The 25,284-nt window shown below is 50.4% G+C and overlaps 1 long non-coding RNA gene and 1 pseudogene across 1 annotated transcript in view; one reads left to right on the forward strand and one right to left on the reverse strand.

Moving 5' to 3' along the window:
- The first annotated feature begins 197 nt into the window (after positions 1 to 197).
- LOC123001385 (SOSS complex subunit C-like) lies at positions 198 to 2,198 on the forward strand (annotated as a pseudogene).
- Positions 2,199 to 10,803: 8,605 nt separating this feature from the next.
- LOC113259834 (uncharacterized) overlaps positions 10,804 to 25,284 on the reverse strand; it is a 62,733-nt gene continuing 48,252 nt past the window's right edge. Inside the window, exon 3 of the long non-coding RNA XR_006410208.3 lies at positions 10,804 to 11,544. This is a non-coding gene — a long non-coding RNA (uncharacterized LOC113259834). The remainder of the gene's footprint in view (positions 11,545 to 25,284) is intronic.

Below are 25,284 nucleotides of genomic sequence, written 5' to 3' on the forward strand. Positions count from 1 at the left end.
TCAGGGAGATGCGGCGTCACTGGCCGCGAAGATAGAGAAAGGGGACCACAGAGCCCAGGAACTCAGGCAGCTTCTAGAAGCTGTGAAAGATTTTCAAAGCAAAAATAGAGTTGGAATCTTGGCAGCACTGGACAGAGAGAAAAGGAAATTATCAACGGGTCTTGGCAGGACTGGGCAGAGAGAAAAGACAATTGCTGATGCAGAGCCCGTCTTCAACAAACCATCCTGGAGCTGGAGTGGGCACTGCACTCCCGAGACCCTCTCTTGACAAGGACTTCGGGACGGCGCTCAGCAGCCGCCTACTACTGCCCCGCAAAGGGCGCCTTTGTAGCACGCACACCCACATTTGTCTGGGTACCTCTTGTCTCGAGAGTGCGGTTGGGGGAAGCTTCTTCTTCCCGTTCTCCCTCACCTTGACCCGGAAGGGACAAAATATTTTACTGAAAGTGACTTTGTCATGTCAAATGCTAAAGCTCCTATCATTCAGTGCGGTACACACTGTGATGTTCAGAATTTTGGTGAACTTTGTATTTTGTGCTTCTTTAAAAGAAGGGTACGTGTATGTGAAAGAGAGAGAGAGAGAGCACACGCAGGGGGAGGGACACAGGGAGAGGAAGAAGCAGACTGAGCAGGGAGCCCACCGTGGGGCTTGATCCCAGGACCCCAGGATGATGACCTGAGCCAAAGGCAGACACTTAACCGACTGAGCCACCCAGGTGCCCCTATAACTTTTTTCGTTAACACAGTTTGATTTTTAACTCTAAATGAGACTGAATTGGATGGTCACATAAATTCACCCTAAAGCCTCCCACTAGTTGGACTCAGTATATCACGTCCACAATAGACTTTCAAGAACCATTGATAGTACTCAGCTTTAAAAAATGAGTGTGCTTTTTCAAAATGTGAATTAATAGGCTTAAATAAGTTACATTCATATTTGCTGTTTATAGAATTGATATCAGTGTAGCTTTTGAGTTTATAGCCAACATATCATCCTGAAATATTCTTTTTTTTTTTTAAGATTTTATTCATTTATTTGACAGAGAGAGAGCACAAGCAGGGGGGAGCAGCAGGCAGAGGGAGAGGGAGAAGCAGGCTCCACACTGAGCAGGGAGCCCACTGTGGGGCTTGATTCCAGGATCCCGGGATCATGACCTGAGCCAAAGGCAGATGCTTAACCGACTGAGCCACCCAGGTGCCCCCTGAAATATTCTTTAACTTATAACTAGTTCTCCTAGCCTCAATTCTAGAAGAAAATCTGAGATAAGACTAAGTTATCAACCAATCTTAAACATCTTCTACAAACCTATGCCACTATAAATAATGTGACTAAATGCTATTAAAAATAATTCTTTTTTTTATTATTATAAAAAAATAAAAACAATTCTAAAAAAACGAGATACATCCAAACCATGGGATAACAGTCAGCAATAAAAAAAAAAAAAAAAAAAAAAAAAAAAAAAACAACTGATTCATACAAAACCTAGAGGACTGTCCAGGGAATTAAGCTGAGCAAAAAAAGCCAATCCCCAATAGTTACATTTTGTTATATAGCAAAACCTTCTTGAAATGACAAAATGACAAAACCAGACTAGCGGTTGCTGTGGGACAATGAGGCAGCCGGGGTAGAAGGGAAGTGGGTGTGGCTATAAGCGGGGCCCCTGAGCACCCTGGTGAGGACCTGTACCTTGACTGTGCCAACGTCAATATGCCGGTTGTCCCAGGATACCGCACTATAGGTTTGAAAAAGTTAATGTTGGGGGAACTAGGTAAAGTGTACACAGGATCTCTCTGTATTCCTTCTTACAACTGCATTCGAATCTACAATTATCTCACAATAGAAAGTCTAATTTAAAAAAAAAGTAGCTATTCTTAGCTCTCCATCTGTTCAAAAACAGATGGCAGGCTGGATTTGACCCACAGGCTGTAGTGGTTTATTGAGTTTAATGCAAACACCAAGAAACACTATATGTTCATTTAATGGTGTTTTAGATGCTAAAACTTTAGAGATCTAAGCACAATCAGAGGTCTTAAAATGTGTTTTCAGTCGTTAGTTCTTATAACTACTGTAGTGGTTTTCTAGAGGGAGGTGTCCATTCCCACTCCTAACTTGAAAGGGATACAAACAGTGGGTGTATAACCTCCTCTGGATTTGCTCTTCAAAAGCCTCTGTTCTTGCTTTCCTCTCAGCATCATGAGCTCAGGTCTGCTAAACCAGTTACCACGCGTCCATTTGCTTTCCATCTTCCCAGATGTCGTTCCTCTTACTCCACTCCCTTTCTCTTCCTCCTAGGAATTCCACTTCCTTCATCGTTTAACCATCGGGAGGGAGCATGTGCTCAGCTCACCATCATTAACCAGAGGTCTTTATTCAGGAATCATAGTGTCAGCCAACGCATCAGGGACTCATGCGGTTGTAAGGGTTTAGCATGACATCTGGGCTTGGCATCGTTCTTACCCAGCGAAGAACTGGGATGGGGGCGTATGTCCCAACCTGCGGTTACTCCATGCACACAGACTCAAATCATCACACTGGATGTAGCTGATTCTTACCATCACTGCAGGTGGTTAGACTAGGAGGCAGAGGGTCATATCTCAAGCCGAACTTGGAGGAAGTACAGTAAGATATCCTTATTTGGATGTGGGATTTTCCTCAAAATCCTTTTTCTCCTGCTTTTTGTTTTGTTAACACCAACATTTGGGGCCCATCTTCTCCAGCTGCAGCCTGGAGTCCGAATCTTAGATACTTACTCAAAATCTATGAGGGTGCTGTCGGAAGAGATAGGAGATTGAACCAGTAACCTCCATAGAGCTTTCTAGAAATATGTACATTTATAGCTTGATGGAAATGTCCTCTGAGTTCCAGGTAGCAAATTTATATGTCAGCAATAAGCTAAATGCCAGCCTGGGGAGATGCTCCTCTGGGGGAGAGCTTCAGAGGGGGGCAAACTGACCGTGAGGGGCAAGAACGGCTAAGAACAGAGATCCTGGGGGCTGTTTGGGGGTGGCTTGGCCTCTGTTGTGGGCCTATCAGGATGATATGCATCCTGCCTCGGGCCATGCCACCCACTGAAATAAGGGACAAATTAGGATATGCTAACACTAGTAGTACATTTCCTCAAGGTCACAGCTCACCTTGGATGTTTGCGTGAGGGGATCAGGAACTGCGAAGGACTACTTGTGTTATCTATTCTGCCTGACATTCTGCAGAGGGGACGCATTATCGAGGTATGCATTTATATATAAAGCAAAGATTTAGAGCACGGTTTTTAAGTCGTGGACAACCGAGAGGTGAGATGGCACTCTAGTATTATTTAAACAGAAATACCTTCGTTTATAAAGTTGCACTCCCCACCCCCCCACCCCCGACTTGCTGGCCATTTGTATTTTTCTTTTGTGAACAAAGTATTCTTTCACTTCTTTGAAAATATTTACGGGTCACCTCTGTTGGTTCCTGAGAAAATAGGGTTAGCAAGACAAGTTCCTTTCCCATTTCGTTGAGCTCATGATTTAGAGGAAGGAGTCAAGCATTAAATAAGCAATAAGTAACACAATTTTTGTAAATGTTTCTGAAACTTATAAAAAGCCAAGAATTTGATATATGAGAGTCAGGGTTATTTTATTATGTGCGGGTCTTCTAAACCTTTATGTTTTATTCACTTGCTCTGTCGTGGGCTGAAAATGGTGAACAAAAGTCTCCACTTACTAGGATGTTTCTGTCTGTCACCCCTTGTACTTCCTGTAATTTCTGTTAAGAAAAACTTGATCATTTTACCTGGTGCAGCCACTGTGGAAGACGGTATGGAGGCTCCTCAAAAAGTTAAAAATACAACTACCCTACGACCCAGCAATTGCTCTAGGTATTTATCCAAAGGATACAAAAATACTGATTCAAAGGGGTACATGCACCCCAATATTTATAGCAGCATTATCAACAATAGCCAAACTATGGAAAGAGCCCAAATGTCCATCAGCTGATGAATGGATAAAGAAGAGGTGGTATGCATACACACACACACACACACACACACACACACTGGAATATTACTCGGCCATCATAAAGAATTTGTAAGGACATGATGGAACTAGAGGGTATTATGCTAAGCGAAATAAGTCAGTCAGGAAAGAACAAATACCATATGATTTCACTCATATATGGAGTTTAAGAAACAAAACAGATACACATAGAAGAAGGGAAAAGAGAGAGGGAGGCAAACCATGAGACTGTTAATGATGGAGAACAAATTGAGGGTTCAGGAGGGAGGTGGGTGGGGGATGGGCTAGATGGGGGATGGGTATTAAGGAGAGTACTTATTGTGATGAGCACTGGAGATGTATGTAAGTGATGAATCAATGAATTCTAGACCTGAAACTAATATTACACTGTATGCTAACTGTAATTTAAAAACTTAAAATATATACACATATATATTGAAATTGTTATAAAAAAGAAAAACTCAATTATTTTGTACATATTCATAATTTTTAGGTCTCCATCTTGAATTATATACTCTATCATTCTTAACTCTTCTATGCTGTTTGCTCCCATTCAACTGTAACAGTGAGGTTGTGAATACTGATTTCTTCTAGTTTCCCAGACAATTTCATGTTCTCATGTTTCTCAATACAAATATTTAAGGCTATAAATTCTCCTCCCAGCTCTGTGAGCCGTACTGTCATTTTCGGCATGTATCACTGATCTACTTTTTGCCCATCCTTTTACTTTCAGTGGTCTCAAATCACTTTAAAGTGTATCTTTTTTAGATGACGTATACTCGGGTTTCCTTTATAATCCTATTTGAGACATTTTCTTTAAATAAGTATATCCAGCCACTTATATTTACAGAGACAGCTCTTTGGTTTTGTTTCTGTCAGCATATTTTACACTTTTTTATTTCCATAGATGCTTTAAAATAATTTCCAATAGGTGACTTATTTCCTTTACTCATGTACGTGTTCTGATCATTTTAAAGGTTTTCGTCTTAAGTGGTTACCTTTATTTATTAATCTCCTATTCATTACTGTCTAATGACACTGATACCACATAAAAACAATGACAGGTCGCCTGGGTGGCTCAGTTGGTTAAGCGCCCACTCTTGATTTGAGCTCAGGTCATGATCTCAGGGTCATGCGATCGAGCCCCGCATCAGGCTCCATGAGGTGTGTGGAGCCTGCTTAAGATTCTCTCTCTCTCCCTCCCCTCTTGCCTGCTCACACTTCTTTCTCAAAATAAATAAATAAATAAATAAAAACTATGACAAAATAACAGTATGCTTTTACTTCTTCATGCTCCCTCTTCCACTAAATTTTTGAGCTGATTATATTTTTTCTACTTATTCTTTCAGTACTTACCCTTATACTTTAAATTATAAACTTTAAATAATTTTTACTCCTAATAATGAGAGCAGGAAATCAGAATACGTTTGCCACTTCTTATCTTCTCCTCCTACCTCCAACTTCTGTTACGGTGCTTTTGTACCCGTAACTCTCAAACTCCATTCTTCTTTGTCTCATACCAAATTCTTTAGTTCCTCCATTTATCTCCTGATTGTTTGGACTTTATCCTCTTGTGGCTTCTTCACAAAATGCTTATGAGAGATGTATTCCTTAATTGTCCCACGTTTGCGTGCATTACATTCACAGAGAAGTGGTAGTTTGATTGATATATCCCCTTACTGGAATGGACACTCGTCAGGAAGATGTGTCTGTTTCATTCGTTGGTGTATTTCAATGCCCAGAACAGTGCCTGGCGCCTAGTTGCACTATAAATATTTGTTAAATGAATACACAAAGGAAAAACACAAAAATGGTCCTGGGTAGGCTTTTTCCTCCTGAGAATTTTGTCAACATCAATCTTCTAGTGCTAAATGCAAAAGAGGAGACACCTGAGGCCTGACTTCTACCTCTGTAACAATTTATTTTTGGTTCTCAGCAATTTGACCTTGAGGTGCCTAGGTATGGTTTTGTGTGTGTGTGTTTATCTTGCTTGGAATTGTTGAACTTCTTGAATCTGTGGGTTTATATTTTTCATCAAATTTAAAATATTTTAAGCCAATTTTTATTAATGTTCCATGTGTGCTCTTAAAAAATATTCATTCTCTGTTGAGTGGAAAGAACTGTATTTATCTACTAGGTCAAGTTAATTTTATCATTCAAATCTTCTATCTTTGCTCTTTGCAGCTGATTTATCCATTTCTGAAAGGTATCTCTTAAAATCTCCAACTAAAACTGTTGAACTATTCCTAGTGTGTCCATGGTCACTTGCTTTATCTATTTTGAAGCTATATTGTTAGCAACATACATATCTATGATTATAACGTCATCATTTATTATTATGTTACTAGTGTATGTCATTCCTTTGCCCCTTATGGCAGGCTTATTTTATAATTGTTTTGCTAATGTTAAAATTATTGCCATGGCCAGTCTGAGAGGGTGTGAGACAGGTAATTTCAATGTTTATAGAAAATCTGGGTGGATGAATGGATGGGAAGAACTTCAGCTGAGCCAGTAATGCAGTTAGAGGAAGAGGTAATTGAAGGTGGAAGGGCTTGCAAAAGGAGTCCACAATGGGCCTTATGCATTTACTCCAGTCCACGTGAGTTGATGACTTGTGAGTCAGGCCTAATCCCAAAAGGCTTAATATGCATTCTCAAAGAATGGAGGCGATCAGCGTGTGGGTAGCTGTGCTTTGTTTCAACTGGAAAAGGAATATTCACAGGTGGGGACAGGTGTCCTTCCTAGGAAGGTTCAAAGACCTATAGCCTTCATACAACAATGGGGAAGTCAACAACAAGGGAAGGAGAGAGATCCTTACCCATGGCAATAGGGAGCATCCCAGTGCTCACTCTGGTCTACTTTCCTTAAATTATTATTCAACAGCTTAAGGGATTAAAAGCTTTTTGAAAAGACTGGCTCCTTTCCAAAGAACTGGCAAGCAGGGAGATAATACAGATGACCCAATCGAAATACACTGAAGTTGGAGACACGGTCCTTGTAGAATGAGAAAATACTCAGAATAGAAGAGGACAGACTGGCTACTAAACTGCACAAAGCCCCATAAGAAAAATTAGGCCTCATAGAGCAGGGGAGGCGAATCCTACGTGCTCAAGTGCTCTTCCTTGATCTTGGAAGCCTGGGGGAAAGTGGGACAAGAATCCAGAAGTTGTGCAAACCCTCACCCAATTTGAGTACAGATACCCTGAAAGGGTCAAAAGGAAACTACTCATGTATTTCCTTGATCTTCAGATTCTGCACCTCACTTTTCATGCTTACCCAAGTCTGTGGTAAGTACTGTAGAGAACACAGAATTAGAGACGGCTTCTGGCCGGGGGGGGGGGAGGGGGGGATTGCATTCAAAGTAAGACAGAAATCTTCAGGTGGACTGACCATGTGGGGCATTCTCAATAGAGCTATAAAGGACCACACACACACACACACACACACACACACACACACACAAATACATACACGCACAGGTAATATGAGGGTAGACTTCCAAAAAGAAATCTAAGAGCCACAGTTTCAAGAGATCTCCTTCTTTTTCTACCTCCAACAGGTAAACAATGATGTGAGATCCTCTGGGGGGAAGAGGGAAGGATGATCGTCCCTTCAATCTTCCTAACAACCCTGAGGCAGGCGTCCCCATCTCCAACGACTACACACTTCCTACTTCCTCATGAAGGGTGCACGGAGGAAAGGTGGGCGTAGGCTGCTCTGTTTTGAACTGTCAGGCAAGGAATGAAAGCTGGTAGCTTCAGAACCAGGAGAAACACAAATACAACTCGGCATCGTGATTTTTTAAAACACATCAAGTGACACCTTTTAAACCAATGACAATGGTTTCTATTCCTGTTTCTAACCCAATTCCTCTTTGGGAATTTGTTCTTCAAGAAACGTTAGGCTGGGTAATGAGGGCTCTGAGAACCAAGAGCCCAGATTCTGTTGCACAACCCCAGCATGACTGTCTGTGAAACTCCTAATAAATCATTCAGTTTTGCCTTGAAGCTGCTGAATAACTTGGAATAACGCGAAAGCTGGTGTCTCAAATCATTACCAGGGCACCCACGTGGGAGTACTATTTACCCTGGGAATCGTTAAATTCCGCCCGCCGTAAATTGGCATCTCCTCACGGCCAGGGGGTGGTTCACATCAAAGTTGTGTTAACTTTTAAAAGTCCATTTTCAGCCTGCTTTCACCAAGGCTGTCTGGTAATTGCCTTCTCTGGAAAACCCAGATCAAATCCACGAGGCCCCCCGACGCACAACAAAGAGGAAAACAGTGAGTGAAATAAGAGCCAGGAACACCTAAAGGATCTGTTACACAGCGGATGGTGTTGTGTGGGCCCGGCAAGGAGAGCCTTGGGAGGCAGGCCTTGATGTATGGTTCTGTGAGGTCTGATGAGGAGGAAGGGAATGGCCACTTCCTGAGCACCTAGAACGTTCCAGGCGCGATGGCATGCCCTTTTCCTGTTTATCCTCCCAACATCCTCCACGTAGTAAGACGAACCTAACTTGACCGATGTGGGTCAACTGCAGCTTAGGTTATGGGACCTGACTGAGGTCATCTGGCTAGAAAGTGGCTGAGTTATGAGTTCCCAGAGCTCATGCTCTTCTCACACCATACCCCAAATGTCCTCGGCAAGAATGCTAAAATGTCTTAATAAGGAACCCATGAAAGAGATGTTTCTCCTGGATTGCTACAGGGTTGAGGGTCCTAGCCCAGCAAGCAGCAGATGAGAGATTGAGCGGCTGTTAGACACCCAGTGGACAAGGCTGAACTCGTGGTCTGTTTGTCTAAAGATGGCGTCTGAGGCTGTTCAAGACAACTGTTACCAGTAAGGGCTGTTCACACGTACCTGGGCAGGATAGGTTTCTTTCGACGGGGAGAATGGAGAGAAGGAAATTCGTATTTATTAAGAGGTAATGGATCTTGATGACAAACAGCTTGGATGCTGGAGCCAGCCTGTCTGGGCCTAAATCTCAGGCACTGGCTTGCGGCAAAACGACCCAACGTGTGTGTGCACGTGACGTGAGGGTGGCCGGGGGCGGGGGCGGCAGAGACGGAGGGCAGGAGTGGCCACGTGCTGGCTCGCTGAAACTGCCCTATCGCTCCATGAGGTATACTGTAGTATTCTATTTCTGCATATTTTGAAATTGCCCGTAACAAAAGCATAAAAATAAAAATAAACACACCTGGGCTTCTCCACTTACTTGTTGTCAGACACTGACAAGTTTCTAGGCCTGCCTCAGTTTACTCATCTGTAAGACTGAGTACTAACAGTACCTACCTCCTAGGGCTGTGTGAGAAATACATGAGGTAATACGTGTAAAATGCTGAGCTACCGTTACTATTTACAGAGTAACCACTCTGTCCCAGGAGCCGGACCTGGCTTTACAAATTTACTGTTTCAACTGATTCCTCCCATCAACCCTATGAAGCAAGATAACCTCCACTTGCACATGAGGAAGTGGACAGAGGGGTTCTGGCAGCAAAACCTGCGTAAAGACCCAGGTTTGCTCCATAAGCCTTGTTTTCTACTAGATGGCCCACTTCCAAGAAGTGACTTGACCAGTTATTTACAGACAGGGAAACTGAGATTTGGTGGGCCTCCACTATTCTGAGCGTAGGCTGGGAACTAAACACAGACCAGGCGATCGCACGACACATGGCCCAGGCTCTTTCTAGTGGAGGGGATGGGCTGTCCTTGCACCAGCCTCAACACGCACTCTCAGGGCAGGAGCGGGCACAACTCTGCATTTCAGTGGCTCTGCGGCCAGTGTGAAGAACAGGGATGTCTCCTCTTTGCTCTGCACCTGAGCGAGCAGGTCCCTGAGGCCGTGGCCTTCAGTCTTTCCCAGACCACAAGCACCGGGGCTTGAAAGAGAAACAAACAGGGGAGAGAAAAATAGAAACCTAAGAAACACTATAGGCTAGCAGACTCTGCATTTGATAAATATTTTAGTAAATCTCTCCCCAGGGCCACAGGCACCTGAGTGGGCCCAAGGCTGCACAGCGTCTCCCTCTGAGACCAGCCCTCACAGAGGGGCCTGCAGAGCTCTGTCGGCCCCCCTGAGGCCCAGGAACGCGGGGCATCTGCTGGGGTCCTTCCTTTCAACAGCTGCTTCGTCTTCCTGAGGAACTCGCTCCAAGAGGCCCCAAATCCCTAGTAAGCGCCTGAGCCATCAGTGAGCGAGTCATGCAGCCACCGTGATTAGAAAAGCACTTCTCTCCCCACAAACCTCTCTGTAATCAGCAATGGCGGGCGGCGGACCGACACCCTCACCACAGTCATCAGGAATCTGACTTCCAAAAAGGGGTCACTCCATCGGGGAACCAGGGCCAGGCTAACAATGCCCTCAGAATACAATGCAGAACTTTTCTAGCAGGGCCAATTTGCATCAAAAACTCAGCTGGACTGCAAACAATTTGCATCCTTTCAGCGGGAACAGAACCGAGTCTGACCTTTCCCTCCAGGACCACTTTCCTATTGCTGTTTCTAACTGGTGTAAAAAGCACTTGCAGTCATACTCCAATTAGAACTCTTCCTTCGCTCAAACAGACCAATTAATGCACCCTGTCTGCCCCCTCTCAAGAGTCTCTCAATCTTCAGCTGATCCAGACAAAAAGCACAAGCCATCCTGGAAGTGATTCAAGCAGGGAACGGAGGGGAGGTGGAGAAGGTGGGGGAGGGGGGACAGAAGAGGGACACCGCCTCCTGGAGAGGGTGCCCCGCAGACACACAGCACCTCCCTGCGCTTCCCTCAGGGCAAGGCCACCTCCTGGCAAAGCAAGATAAACATCCAGTTTAAGGCTATTATCTCCTTTATTCAAAAAATAAATATTTCACTTTTGAGTCGACATATTTCAAAACACATTAAGCACAGAGAAGAAATACAGTCCCTTTGGAAATCGTGAACACATGTAGGCAAAGAGTCATGTTCTAAACAATGGGGATGGGGCGAGCACTGATTCCAAGCGATTCATGACCCATTCCTCCGCTCACCAGGTGGGGCGACATATCGATTTCAGGAGCGAGAAAGAAACACACACACACACGCTGCTTTGAAGTCTGGAAGGCACATGAAGTGGACCATAAGGTGTATGGCACATTCACTGATAAAACGTTCCCTATTCCCTCCCAGGGAAATTGGAGAAACTTTAATCAAGTCAAAGACCAGAGAAGACAGGGTGCTCCAGCTTAGAGCTCAGCATCAGGAAAATCTCTGAATACGAAAGCCATTTCTCTTTTGCTTTCCCCCTCCCGGGCCTCGGCTCCCCACGCTCACTCGGTGATGGTGGGGCGCGTGGCCACGTACACGAACACCACGATCAGGAGCACGACCACGGCCAGCGTGGGCAGCACCACTGTGGTGATCTGCTGCCGGGCCTCCTGCATGGCCTGCTTCCGCTCCTTCTTGTCCTTGGACGTCTCCTTCTTGGGCTTGCCTTTGAGCTGCCGCATCTTCCCCGGGAGATGCTGGAGGGCGCGTCCGGAGAGGGTTTGGAAGGAAGGGCCACACTCCTCTGGTCAAGGCGCCGAACCTCCTGGGGAGAGAACGATGATTAAAAATGAACAGAAGGAAAGGGAAAAGAAACTACAAAGTGAAAGGCAACTGCTATCCTGCAGCTCAGAAGACAAGGGGGCAACAATAGGGCTCATGGGACAGACGTCAGCCCCTCTACGTAGGGGTGTGGGGGTGAGCTGGATGTACCCTGGGGACCCGGGCCCGTCAGTGAATGGGGAGTGGGTTTCTGGCCTGTTCACTTAGGGCCTCTATGCACGTGTGACATGGAAAGCCTGGAAAGCACGTGATCGCCACTGAGGAGAGGGGGCACATCGCTCCTAGCTGAGGCTCCCCCTCCCCAGCCAAGTTTTAGGGGCGAGCTTCAGGCCACCTGCGGACTCCACGCACATGACGCCATCCTGTCCAAGCCCCGGGCCTCATCGCAGGCCAGCGCAGCCTCCCTGCAGCTGGAGAGGGCCCAGACGCACGGGCTTCTCCATCTGGGCACTGGTCCACCCGTCCATCACACCTTCCTGAGCACCTACTGTGTGCCGGGCACTGCTCGAGGGGCTGAGGACTCCATCCCACCCTCACGGCACCCACAGTCCGGGGGTGCCCCAGGGGTTGCAGCCAGAGTGGATATCCGGGTCAGACAGACAACAGAGACCAGCTGAGCCTGCGGTCCTGCTGCTCACTCGTAGTAGGATTCTCATATATTCTGTGCCCCGAGGAGGTGCTCAGGTGGCAAAGCCGTGCTGTCAAGGGCCTGGGAACAAACTGCAAACCCACCGACAACTTTAGAGCAACAACTCCTGACAAGTCGGATTCTTTGCTTTAAGCAACAGCAATCCTTTGGCTGATTATGAGATTGCGAAGGTGTCTGGCACCTCTCAGAGTCCCCAGAAAAGCCGTAGGGGAGGACCAGGCTCAGGAAATGAGCAGGACAAGGGAGCCGGTGCGGCCCTAACCAGAGGCCAACTCAGACCACGTCACCACTCGGACACTGCCACTGGAGCAGGAGGTGCTGAGGTCACCGCCACTGTCCTGGAGACTAGGTGTCACTGCTGTCACCGTCCAGGATGGACTGTCGGCGCCCGGCTTCTCTGCGCCGCCAGCTCCCGTGTGCGTCAGACTTGCCAAGCCAAGGCCTAGTGTGCCCCCAGCCCAGCCTGGGGTCTCTAGAGTAGGTGGAGTGGTTTCTAAACACGGCCGTGAGGTGGAGGCTGGGTACTGGACAGAAAGACATCTGTCCATCGTGGTATCCTGGGACAAGTGTGGAGTTAAATGCTCTCGGGGGGTAGCACCTGCTAATACTCCTCCGACAAAGAGACTTTTGTAACACGATCTTGTGTGTGCAGTTCGGTCCCAGGGCAGTGGGTGGCCTGTCACCACGCTGACGAGGAAGACGGCATTTACACCTAAGTGACCATGTTTAATGGCAGAATCTGGAACGTGGATTCTGAGACAGAAGAGACCTAACTGTTGGCAGAGGAATCCTCATCGACCACTCCTCTCATCGCATATGGACCCTGGGATTTTTGTCTGATTACCCACGTCAGGCAGAGTTTCTTAGGGTGCAAGATGACTCATTTTCGTGCATTGGGATGGCATAAGGCCTACCAAAAGCAAATATTAAAGTTCAGGGCAGCCCTATTTTGGCAAGTGTACAATTTCCATTAGGCTTTTAAAAATACTCACTAGTACTCTCTTAACACCTGACAGGTGTAGGAATCCCTGGCTTTACCAGTTCTCCTTTTCCAGTCTTCCCCAGAACATTCAGATGGACCTGGCATCACACCAGGACGTACCACTGACTGGCTGAACAGGTATAGGCGAGTCCCTCAGCCTCACTGGGCCTCACTGTCATAGCTCAACAACCAGAGCAGCTTCTGTCACAGAGGCTGACCGTGAGGGTCGGAAAAGGCACACGTCCACCGTGCTCCGGCCACCCACAGGGGCGCAGGCAGGCCGCGGAGCCAGGCAGAGCCGGCTCCTCTCCCCACAGCTCACCTGCCTGCCGCCCTGGGCGGCCTCACTGAACTTCTCTAGGTCCCGGCTACCCCCGGGAGGGGCTAAGGATGGCGGTGTAGCCCTCACAGGACCGTGGTGAGGACAAGACGAGAGCCTGTAACACGGCGTGTGGCGTGGAGAAGGCACGCTATGCCTGTGAGCTGATGCTACTGGGACTCACCCCGACAGCCTGTAAGTCGGATGTGACAGGCCTAACATCCCCATCTGAGACGTGCGGAGACCAAGGAGCAAGAGAAAAAATGTCCTGCCACTGGTCACCCAGTTTGTAAACAGCTTCCTCAGGGGCTTCTAAGACAGCAGTGGGCAGCATCCCCTGTCAGCTACGAAACCGCAGTCCCTCCCTGCCTGACACGGCCTCACAAAATTGTTTAAAAAGGGACAAGCCATTAGCAGCCCTCTGGTTTGCAGCTATTCCCCTGTGGAGTTAATGGCCTGTCTGGTCTGTGAGAACTGGAGGACCCGCTGGTGCGGCTCACAGGACCCCTCTCGGGACCGGCCGTGGGCAGGCAGCTCCGGGAGCCCAGAGTTAACAAGGGCCCCGGCTGCTCTGCTTAGCAGCGCAGACCCTGCCTTGGTCCCGCTCCTTTAGCGGCTGTCTGCACCCTCCCACGTTAGCATTCAAAGGCAGCGGCCTCAGCTGACCAGCTCTTGACAGCTGTGAGATGCATTCAGAAGTTCCTGGAGACTTAGAAAAAAAGCCTCAAATTGCTGGGGACAGTACAGGTCTGGTCAGGATTTTAAGGACAAACACGTGGGTCTGAATTCTGGGCTCTCCGTTAGGCTACAGCGGGCAGCCTTCCTGCTTTCACTCACCTATGCTGTGGGCCTCAAACCACAGCCCACGCTCTCCCTGGGGCCCAAGAATCGGGGAAAACATCTCTGTGATGACACCGGAGGAGAGGGAAGGGGGCCAGCAGGGATAAAAGTGGGGTAGAACAGCAGAAGTGGGAGGAACTGGGAGGAGAGTGGCCGATGGACCTGGAGGGGGCAGCAGAGGCCAGGTCATCAGGGCGGGGGGTGGAGGGGGTGCTCATGGGCCATGGTAGGAGCCATGTTCTTATCCCAAGAGCAGCAGGAGGCCCTGAAGGGTTTCACGCAGGGAGGTGTGGGCTTTAAAAAGCTCCGTCTGGCTGACTGTGAACAGCAGGGCCTGGGGGAATGAAAAGGGGGGCTCTTGGAGCCGGCCAGGGTGGGAGGGCGATGGTTCCGCCTGGGAGAGGGAGTGGTGACAGGGAGGAGGGTGGAGTCGGGGCATACTTTGGGGGCGCGAGTGACAGGCCCTACCTACAGATTGGACGTGGCCTGAGAGGGAAAGGGGGGGAAATCACAGGTGAACCTACAGTTTGGAGACTGAGCAACTGGCTGGCTGGTGATCCTGCCTCACGAGCTGAGGGAGAAGGGGCAGGGGAAGGGGTGGATTCGAGAAAGCAGTAAGTGCTCTGTTCACACCTATCCATGCGCGAGGGTGCCTGTTGGACATCACCATGGAAATAGCAAGGAGGCGGCTGGAGAACTGAGTCAGCAGCTCGGTCTGGGCTGCAGACCTGTACTGGGAAGTCACCAGCTGTTGGGACAAGGTGAGCTCACTAAAGGCAAGGTAGACGGAGAAAAGGCCCAGCCTGGGCCCCCGGAGCACTGGACAGCCAGAGGGCAGGTAGGGGACGAGCAAGCCAAGAAGCCTGGGAACAGGAGGCAAGTGAAGGGGGGAAACAGAATAGAAAGTTCTGGGGGCCACGAGAGCCAAGAGGGGCCCTGCTTCAAAACACTCCCGAGAGCTGAAGTGAAGACAGAGAAGCCTCTGCTGCCTGTGGCAACATGAAGATGGGACACGAGTGCCTTCACAGGAGCGGGAGGGGAGGGTTCAGTCTGGAGCAAGCATCGTCCACAAACAGTTGCTCATCTGAGGAGAGAGAAGCCTGCGCCGGAATATGCAAATGAACACTCTGCTTCCTTCACTGACAAAGTTTTGCCAGGAAAAAGTCGGCGGGACCAAATCAGGCGTGGTGCACAGCTGCTGATCTCTGGCGTAAGCTCCCGAATCCTGGCCGCCTCGGGATAACTGGGTCCCCCGCCGCACCCTGACCAGCACGAGCCCGGACGAGGGGCCCGGGGCGCAGGAACTGGAGGGCTCCGGCCGGACGGGAGGAAGGCAGGTGCTGAACACGCGGGCAGCACCTGTGCGGGCGAGCTGAGGGCACAGAAGGACCGCTCTGCCCTTGACGGACGCGAAGGCGCAACTTCGAATCCAACGGGAGGCGGGCAGGGAAGACGGGGACGGGAGGAGGCAGGTCGGCGCTGTGTGGGAGGAATAGGAGGCCTGGACTTCCGCCGTGAAACAGGAGAGGGCTCGGCGTGGAGTCTGAGGAGCAGCGAGGTAGGCTTGAGGAAAGAGCGGGCATGAAGTACCCGTCCTGTCGGGTGGGAAAGCAAGCTTCGCAGGGAAGCCATCAGCCCTTCTGGCTAAAGTTCGTAGAGGCTTCACATCCAGGCCCTGCCTCCGTCTGGGCCATCTGAGGCCCAGCTCGCCACACGCTCCGGCCTCCGCTCCCTGGACCAGCGAGGCGGCCTGCGGGGCGAGGGCTGGCTCAGCCAGGCTCAGCCAGGACCTCTGAAATGGTGGCTTGCCTCAGAAAACTGAGCCGGATCAATGAGCCTCTGTTTCAGAAATCTGTGCTAAGGAACATTAAGGGACACTGACGTTGGACAATCACACAGAGGTAGCCACCTGGGGAGCCATCGGAGTCCCTGTGCAGAGACACCAGGGAAAGCCGGGTGGGGGAGAGCAGACGGGGGATGAGGGCACTGCTCTCCTGTCCTTCTGGTGGAGTCCCTGCGCAGCCCGGCGTACAGGGCCCTGGGCCTGCCAGCACACGGACATGTTTCTAGCTTCTGGTGGTCGATACCTCTTTTACCCTGAGCTGGCTCCCCGGGATCTCTAGCTTCCGGTGAAAAGACCCCTGGCTACGGAACTGCTCCAGTTTCAGCCAGGATGCACCCAAAGCCCTGCCTCTGTCACAGAATCAGAGGGGGCAGAGTTCAAAGTCAATCCCGTGTCTGTGTGACTCCGAAGCCGGAACGGTCGCCGCCCACCCGTGCCTCACCGCCCCCATCTCCCTGACCCGTTCCCCACTTCGGGGCCACATCACTGCTTACCAGCCCCTCACAGAGAGGAAATGGAAGACGAAGCTCACGCCGTGCGGTCTGGCTTCTTCCCAGCAAGCTGCGCAGGCAGGAAGGAGAAGCCACCAGCACCGTTCCAGCCTTACAACTGTGACTGCCACCTGGTCCCCCCGCCGCCTCCAGCTCCCCTAACCCGGGAAACGGAAGACTTCACAAACACTTGAGTCCCACCCGATTCTAATGAAACTCCACCTGCTCTGCCCCCTCCCCCACCAGTGCCCGTCCATGGCAACTGGTCAGCACTGCAACATTCCAACTGGTGCCCAGCGTGTGTGGGCAGGAGGCAGGGAGGCAGACAGCAAGGCGTGGAGACACAGCCTTTTGTACAGAATCGTTTCGAGTTTATGATTTTTCTCTGATCTAGCCTTCCAGTGTTTTATGTATGTACACATATGTACACATACATATACTTGTGTAGATACGTGCTTATGAAGTTCTTAATTGGTATTTTTCCAGGTTAGAGCTCATAATGTACATCCAGTGTTGAACCCTAATAGAGAAACCGCCAGGAGCAGAGGTAAGAACCAGGGGAAACCAGGTCTGAGCCTCAGCTCGGCCACGTCCAGTCACACAGCCGTGGGCAAGGTACTGAACCTCTCGTGCCCTGACTTTCCTCCTCTGTAAAACGGGGTAAGGAAACCTGCTTTGTAGAAGTGTGGAAAAAATTAGGAAGGATGTATTATCTGAAGTACCCGTACATTAACGGGTGGTGCTGGATGCTCAGTAAAGGGCGGAGATAACCTGCTCTCCAGGGAGGTCCGTCCCGGGGGAAACGCACACAAAGGGAGGAACCACCAGGGAATTCTGTGGGCTGTTTTTGTTTCTGTACCGTATAACCTGTGCATGATGGAATAGCCCAGTTTTTTCTCTCTTGCCTGCTGAAACTACCAGTCACCAATCTGGGGGTGGGCAGGTGGGTTCAAGGGTCTGATGGGAGAAGGCTGGCTCGGGTCGAGGGAAGATTCAAGATTACACAGAACACCGCCAAGTCTCATATTCCAGAACTGCTAACCCTTCATTGCTCAAGGTAGCAGGCGGTCACCACGAGCCCTGCATGGCTCCAGTATTAGAAATGCAGTTGTGGTCCAAATGGGGCTGTACACGGGTGTAAAATACACACCAGACTTTGACGACTTAGTACCAAAAGAAATAATGTAGAATGTGTCATTTAAATTTTTATGCTGATCCATGTTGAAATGAGACTTTAATAATATATCAAAATATAGTATTTCAATAATGAATTCTCATTCATGTTGAAATGACAATACTATTAATTTCACCTGTTTTCCATTTACTGTTTTAGTGTGGCTACTAGGAAAACCGTATCTCCATGAGTGGCTCACATCACACTGTTCCTGGATTGTGCTGTGCCCGCCCCATACAATCAGGAGCACCACGGTCTGCGCTCTGAGGAGCTCCCACCCTTTGCCCGCATACCTCCGTGCCCCTGCCAACACAGCCCCTCTGCAGGAGGCCCTCTCCCCCTGCACTGTCGCCTGCCTGGTGCGCTCGCTGTCATCCTTGGTCAGCCCCTGTGTGCAACCAGCAGCAGCCTCCCTGGACTGAAGGCTCCCTCCTCGGCGCTGTCTAAGCACTTGGTTTACGCCCCTCCTGCAGCAGTGACCAGGGGCCAGGAACCAGCGGGGGCTCTGATGTCCCCACTGCGCTGTATCTTGCTAGTAAAAATATTCCCCTTGGTTGGCATGGTGCCTCTCACATAACAGGTGCTCAGCAAACACCTGCTGGATTAAATATCACAGCTCCAACAGTCTAACAAGTGGTTCATCTTCCATACTAACCACAGAGTTAGAGCAGAAAATTCTACAGTGCGGTAGAAAACGTTATAGTAGAAAAGAATAAAGTAGCTAGCTGCCACTTCTAAATGCTCAGTTCATTCTTAACACAGTCTTCAAGATTGGTATTCTTTACCCCCATCTTACACGAGACACTGAGCTTCAGGAGAGCATGGTGACTTGCCCAAGACCAAATACTATCAGGGAACCAGCGCAGTCTCAACCCCAGTGTAAAATCCATAAATAAGCACTCGTTAAGTATTTAAGGAATGAATAGAATGAGGATTTGAACTCAGACCTCATTCCAAAGCCCACGCATCCTCTTGGTGTGACCCCACGACATCTCCCAGGGACCCCACAACGAAGACCAGCAGCTATGACTTCCTGAAGACTCTGTCCGGCTACCACACTAGAGCTGTCTACAAACACACAGAGCTCACGTGGGCTGTAATCCCATCCTGCAGACGAGGGAGGTGGGGCTTCAAGAAGGCCCTGGTAGCAAGTCAGCCGTGCAGCTGGATTCACCTAGCTCTAGCTGGCTCAAGAACTGGGCTCCTCCTACTCCACCCAGCCGCCCCCGGTTGGCCGACAGGCCCCAGAAGCACAGGGGCAGATGGGAGGCAGACTCAAAAGTCCACACCTGTTCCTGCCCATCTGCTCTGGAGGCCGAGGACTCAGGGAGGGTGTGCGAGAGGGAGCGCAGGCCCTCTGGGCTTGTCTCACTTGGCAGCAGATAAAGCCTGTTTCCTACAGCCAGAATTGTCCTAATTCCCGAAAAGCCTCACCGCATGCCCGCCCTAGGCTGGGACGCGGACCTGGGTTCAAGGATGCACCATATCCTGCCAGAATTTTCCCCGTGGGCCAGGCTGCTTGATGTCCCCGTCTTCACTGCTGTTTTCACCTGATGTCACAGGCTGCTGGAGGGATGCCCGCCGACGACAGTGCGACCTGGCTCAGTGACAGTGTTAAGCAGCTGCAAACTCTGTCTACAGCGCCCCTACATCCCCGCACAATCAAGGCGAGTACGGAAGCCAGGCCCCGGCGGTGGCTCCCCACGGGAGACCGCTCCCCTGGAAGACCGCCCGCCTAGTTTCCCTGCTGGGCATCTTTTCTCAGGTGCCACGGCTCTCCTGTCTTTGGAAAAGGCAGTTTTAGGTGCTCATGAAGAAAATGGTTGCATTTTTCTCCTCCTTGAAAACCAAGCATCCCAACGAATGAACAACACGTCTGAAGGGTGTATGGGGGGGGGGGATGTCTACCACCCCTTCTCACAGCTGCGTCATTACCCTAACAGGAAGCACTAGAAGGGCTGAACTGCTTCGTGCCCCGCGCTAGGAGACTGGGGAAGCTGCCCTGGGTTCAGGGAAACATAAATTGCGTGCTTGAGAGCAGCGGCTCTGTGGTTCATCGAGTGTGCCTGCCTCATTTTATGTCCCTGGTATTTAGCCATAATGGGCCTGTGATCACTTCACTCCAGTCTGCCGCAGAGAGTGGGGGCAGGGGGTGGGCAGGCTGCCAGGAGAATTGTGCAAGATAGGACTCCTGACACCCGCTAAGCACCTGCTGATAACATAAGCGCCTTCCCCGGGAGCACAGACATGAACCCACAGTGACAGCCACAGGCACATGGGCTCCAGCTGCCCCCCACTGGCCCCCCAGCTGCTGACGGGCCACAGAGGCTGGGGGAGCTTTCCACCTGATGGCCAGCAGGGGGCGGGGGTCAGAGCTACTGACAGACAGAAGTCAGCGGACACACACACACACACACGCACACGCACGGAGTTCTCTCACCAAGGGCAGAAGGAAGAAGAAAGTAGGTAATTTGGTGGAGGCAGTACCGGCTGCTCCTGAATAAAAACCCAAGAAGGCGAAAGAGCCTTCGGGAGGTTGCTGAATAACAGACATGAAAAGCTATGGTTCTCGCTAAATTAGCTAAGCACCATTCCTCTGGCACACTGGGGTTTACATGTGCCTGCCTGCGCGTTACCCTTTTCATCCCCGCGGTAACTGTGCACGTTACATGTTTTGGTCCTTATTGAACAAGAAGGCGGAGCACACGGAGCAGTTAAACTCATGTCAAGGTTTCCATCCTTGTCCTGGCACTTTTAGGGTCTGTGGCCCTGGGCAAATAACTCTCAGCTTCCAATTCTTCTATCTAGAAACTAGAGATAAAAGTACCTGTCATTCAAATATGTTTTAAGGACCTACTGTGTGTCAGGGGATAGAATGAGGATACAGCTATGAACGAGACAGGCAGAATGCTGCCTCTGGGTAGTTTTTGAGGACACGGAGAGACAGGCAACCAAGAGATGAACAGAATTGTGTCAGATGATGCGATGTGTTGTAGAGAACAGAAAGGGGAGGGGTGGTACAGAGGCGGCACATCGAGAGTAACCATCAAGGAAGGCTTCCTGAGAAAGTGACTTTGGACCAGAGACTCTAGGAAGTGAGGAAGTGACCTGTGCACATTCTTCGGAAGACCTTCCAGACAGGGCAGAGCATGTGCAAAGGCCCGAGGGCAGCCCCCACCCCAGAGGCAGCGCAGCGGCCGGCACAGCTAGGGAGGACAGAAGGGAGCACACAGAGGTGAGGCCAGAGAGGGCAAGGGTGAGATGGGGGCCACTGGAGGGCTCGGCCTGTATTTAAAAAGAGCACCAAGGGGCGCCTGGGTGGCACAGCGGTTAAAAAGAGCACCGTTGGACAACTGGCTGCAGGGGGTCAGGGCTGAGGCAAGGACGCTGGTGAAGATGCGTGGAAGATGGACATCATTCAGGTGAGACGCGGTGGCATGGTCCAGGGAAGGGGCAGATGTGGTGAAAAGTGGTCAGATCCTGAGTGCACTTTGAAGGCAGAGCCAGCACGATTTACCAGCAGACCAGAACTGGAGTGTGAAAAGAGAAAACGGACTAAGGCCTGAGTATGGGGAAGAACAGAGGGGCCGTTTAGGCGTGTGGGGAAGAGGCCAGGCAGGCTGAGTGGGGGTGTGGGAAGCTGGGACGCATCGAGGCGGAGACTCTAGCAGAGCCAAAGAGCAGGCAGCAGGAGGCAGGAGCCTGGTCGGGGGTGCGAGCGGGCTGGAGGCTGGAACGTGGGGCTGTTGGTGCTGAAAGCCACGAGGCTGGTGAGTGAGGGCAGACAGGGATGGAGCCCTGGGGCGATGTAATCCTTAGATCCGGGAGGACAGAAGAGGAACCAGCAAGACAGACTGAAAACGAGTGAAAGGAGGAAGACCAGGAAGAGTAAGGTGTCCCGGGAGGCAAGCGCAGAAAGGGCTTTAAGATTTGGTCACAAGCAGGTTTTGGGGGAGAGGTGAGGAGGGGGCAGTGTTATGAGTAGGTCCCAGAGAGGAAGGGGGTAGGGGGGATGGAGACCACCAGTAGGCAACTCTTCTCAGGGAAGGGCTCGGAGGCCGAGTGTCTGCACTGCAATCCCAGCCCTGGGACCTCGGGCAAGGTGCTCAATTTTCCCAGGCCTCCAATTTCTCATCTGAGAAATGGGGATAAAAATCATACCTAATGAACTGATGAGAATAAGGTCTGGTACGTACTTACATACTACAGACGGGTAGCAGCAGCATCCTTAGATTATAAAAAGAGGGTCAGAATGAGGGGCTATGAGGACAAGAGTTTTGCTCTGTGTGTTAGGTAGTTAAGGCAGTTTCAGAATGTTTATATCATAGGGGGAAGTGCACCAGGACAAGGAAAGAAAAAGAACTGATGAAGCACCCCTGGGGGAACACAGAAGGTTCTGGGCCACCAGCAGGTTGGCCCTGCACCAGGGCCACCAGTGCGGTGCTGGGAGCAGGCCTAAGTTCTCATGCGACCGCCACTGGCTGTGCATGAACAGGGAAGAAGGCCATCAGCTTAGGACGCAGGAAGGAGGAGGAGCTGTCAGACATCTGAAGAGCCAGAAACCACGAAATAGTTGTCCCAAGGGGCACAGATGCAGCTGAGGACTATCGTGTGACCGCAGCAGCATGCGGCGCACCTGCAGCCACAGGTCACAGATCTTGAAGTGAGGAGAGTCAGAGGGCGCCAACGGAGCAGGTGCAGGTGTGGGGGACCAGGGGTGGAGGACGTTAGACTAAACCAGGCTGGGGGTCTTGTCAGGCCAGTGTGACCAAGTGAGAGAAGGACGTGAAGACTGCATGGGATTACCAAAGCAAGGCACTTGGCATAGGCCCTGGCACCCCAAACACCACAATTGCTCAAGGGGCTTACATGCCCTGCCCGGGGCGTCCTCCTCCTACCACGACCGCCTCCCCTCTGCCCCGAACACACACAGAGCTCAGGTCCTGAAAGCCCTGCTGATGCTCCACTCTGCTCCATCTTCGGAGCCGTGTCCCTCTTCTCGGTTCAAGTTACAGTCACGTTTCCAAGGACAACATGTGACAAGAGGAGACCTCGCCTGCTGGACTCTGGGAGAGCGGAGACGCCCATGTGCATGCAGGTCGGTCCCCGCATGCTCCTCCCAAGAACCAGTGACAGAGGAGGCTCTTCCAGCCTAGAGGAAATAGTGCCCTTCCAGGACCTGCCCTGCGACCAGGCGAAGCTCTCGAGGTGCTCAACCAGCAGCTCTTCCCGCCGCACACGAGGAGGACAGAGAGGAAGCAGGGCCTTTGATGGATCTTGTTATTTAACTGTGGACAGCCTACTGTCCTCCTTTAATGAGGAGTCAGAGAGAAATTCACAGCGACCAGCAACTTGGTTTCAAACCAGTTGACCTGAAACAAATCCAACCACAGAAAGGACAAAAAAAAACAACTCAAGAGAAAAGAAGTAATTTGAAATTCCTGCAGGAGGGTTGAGACAATGGCTTTTGAGATGCACAGAAAGCCACGGAGTGCACACCACACAGCCCGAGACCAAAGTTCTATAAGGGAATACGGCAGCTTACGACTGACGAGCAACGATCTGGTTCCACGTCTTTAGAAAAATGCCCACTGCGATCCACTCACTTCCCAATCAGTTCATCGGCTGTGACCCACAGCCGATGAACACTGGACTGAGAAGACCTCCCCGCAGTGAGGGCCGCTAAAAGGTTAAATCACGTTTCCCAAGGGAGTTGTGCCAGCATGGGGTCCAGAGGTCCCTCTGTCACAGAGAACCGAAGCTGCCGGCGGAACATTCCTGGTCAGCTGTGCTCTGGCCGGCAGAACCTGAACGGCTGGCAGAAGACTCCTACTTTTGGAGGAGGGAGCTCTCTATCTCTGGGGGAAACCAAGAGACGAATGGCTGGGACTCAGAAATCAGATGGAAGAGATGGACCCGGGTTCCGCTAGGACGAGTCTTCTCCACCTCGATGAGTCACAGGCTGCTGGGGAATGAAAGGGAAGCAGCGAGCCCTGTCTGTGCAAGCGCCCGGAAAGGCTGCTGCTCCTCCGAGGCTGTCACTCCCTCAGTGGCAGCTCCAAACCCGTAGGTTCCCCCACTTCATCTGCTACTCGATTAGGTGCCGGAAGACAGCAGGTATTAAAGGAAGCATCGCTAATTCAGCACTTTGTTAATGACAGCTCCACTCTGTGACAGCTCAAGACTAAAGCAAGGTTGGGGGGAAATTCAGGAACACATGCAGGCCAGCCAGTTGTATGCACTGGTGTTTTGCTGTTGTCTTTTTTTTTTTTTTTTTTTTAAGACAGTGCTTTGCTAACTTGTCCATCTCAAATATGGCAGATGTGAGTGAACATTCGTCCCTGGAGGCCAGGTCTGGGGCAGAGCCACTGCAATAATAAGATTTCATTTGTCTCCTCTTTTATCTAAAATGTCAGCAATCGTCTATCACGTTGGCCCCACAATGTGCATGGCACCGTGATAAAAGCCTGCTGTGGCTGTCACTGAATGCTGACTGTGTCCCCATGCGGGAGGCTCTACTGTGTCACAGGCTTCCAGCTGAGAGGCAAGAACTGAGGTCTGGGGCAGTTATGTCCCTTGCCCTGGACCCCAAAGCAAGTAAGTGGTGGGACAGATTCAAACCCAGATGGTCTGGTTCCAGAGCCCTGCTCTTACCCACTAAGCGATGTTGAATTCTACTCCAACACATATCCATATTGGTTTCAATATCCTTTTTCTTTCTTTCAAGATCTATATACTTATTTTGGGCGGGGGGAAGGGGCAGAGGGAGAGAATATCCAAGCAGACTGCCACTGAGCACAGAGCCTGACGCGTGGCTTGATCTCATGACCCATGAAATCAGAACCTGAGCAAAAACCAAGAGTCGGACACTTAACCGACTGAGCCACTCAGGCACCCGTCAATATTCTTTAAGTGTTATTTTCCCCACATCTTTGGGTAAAATGTGACCCCAAGGAAGATGCCCCACAGGCCCCCCAGGGCTCTGCCCGCATGCTGGCATGCTCTGGAGCACCCCAGGAATACAGCACCACAACCTGCTAAAACCCATCCGCTGTCCTCTCGCTCCTACGGCCAGGCGTGAGCTAACCGACGGACCTCGGCGCGCTGCGGTCTTCATGTTCCGGTAGACAGGAGCCTCATCAACAACCAAGATATCAGGAGCACTGGTTGTTGATGGCATCTATAAAATGAAAAACTCATCTCTAAGCTAAATTACAGCAAGTTAATTACAGAGCCTGGCTGATGGCAGACACACGGAGAGAGAGTGAGGTACTGACTGAATTTTCAAGTGCAAACAGCAACCACAACCACATGCGCCCAAGACTGCCCGTCTGCGCCTTCCTCAAGGAAAGAAAACCGGGGGCCCGCCCCATCAAGAGTCGGCACCCCTGCAGAGCGGTGGGGTGCTGGGGACGGGCTAATCAC

This window comes from Ursus arctos, unplaced genomic scaffold, assembly GCF_023065955.2.
Source record: "Ursus arctos isolate Adak ecotype North America unplaced genomic scaffold, UrsArc2.0 scaffold_22, whole genome shotgun sequence".
NCBI classification, from domain to species: Eukaryota; Metazoa; Chordata; class Mammalia; order Carnivora; family Ursidae; genus Ursus; species Ursus arctos.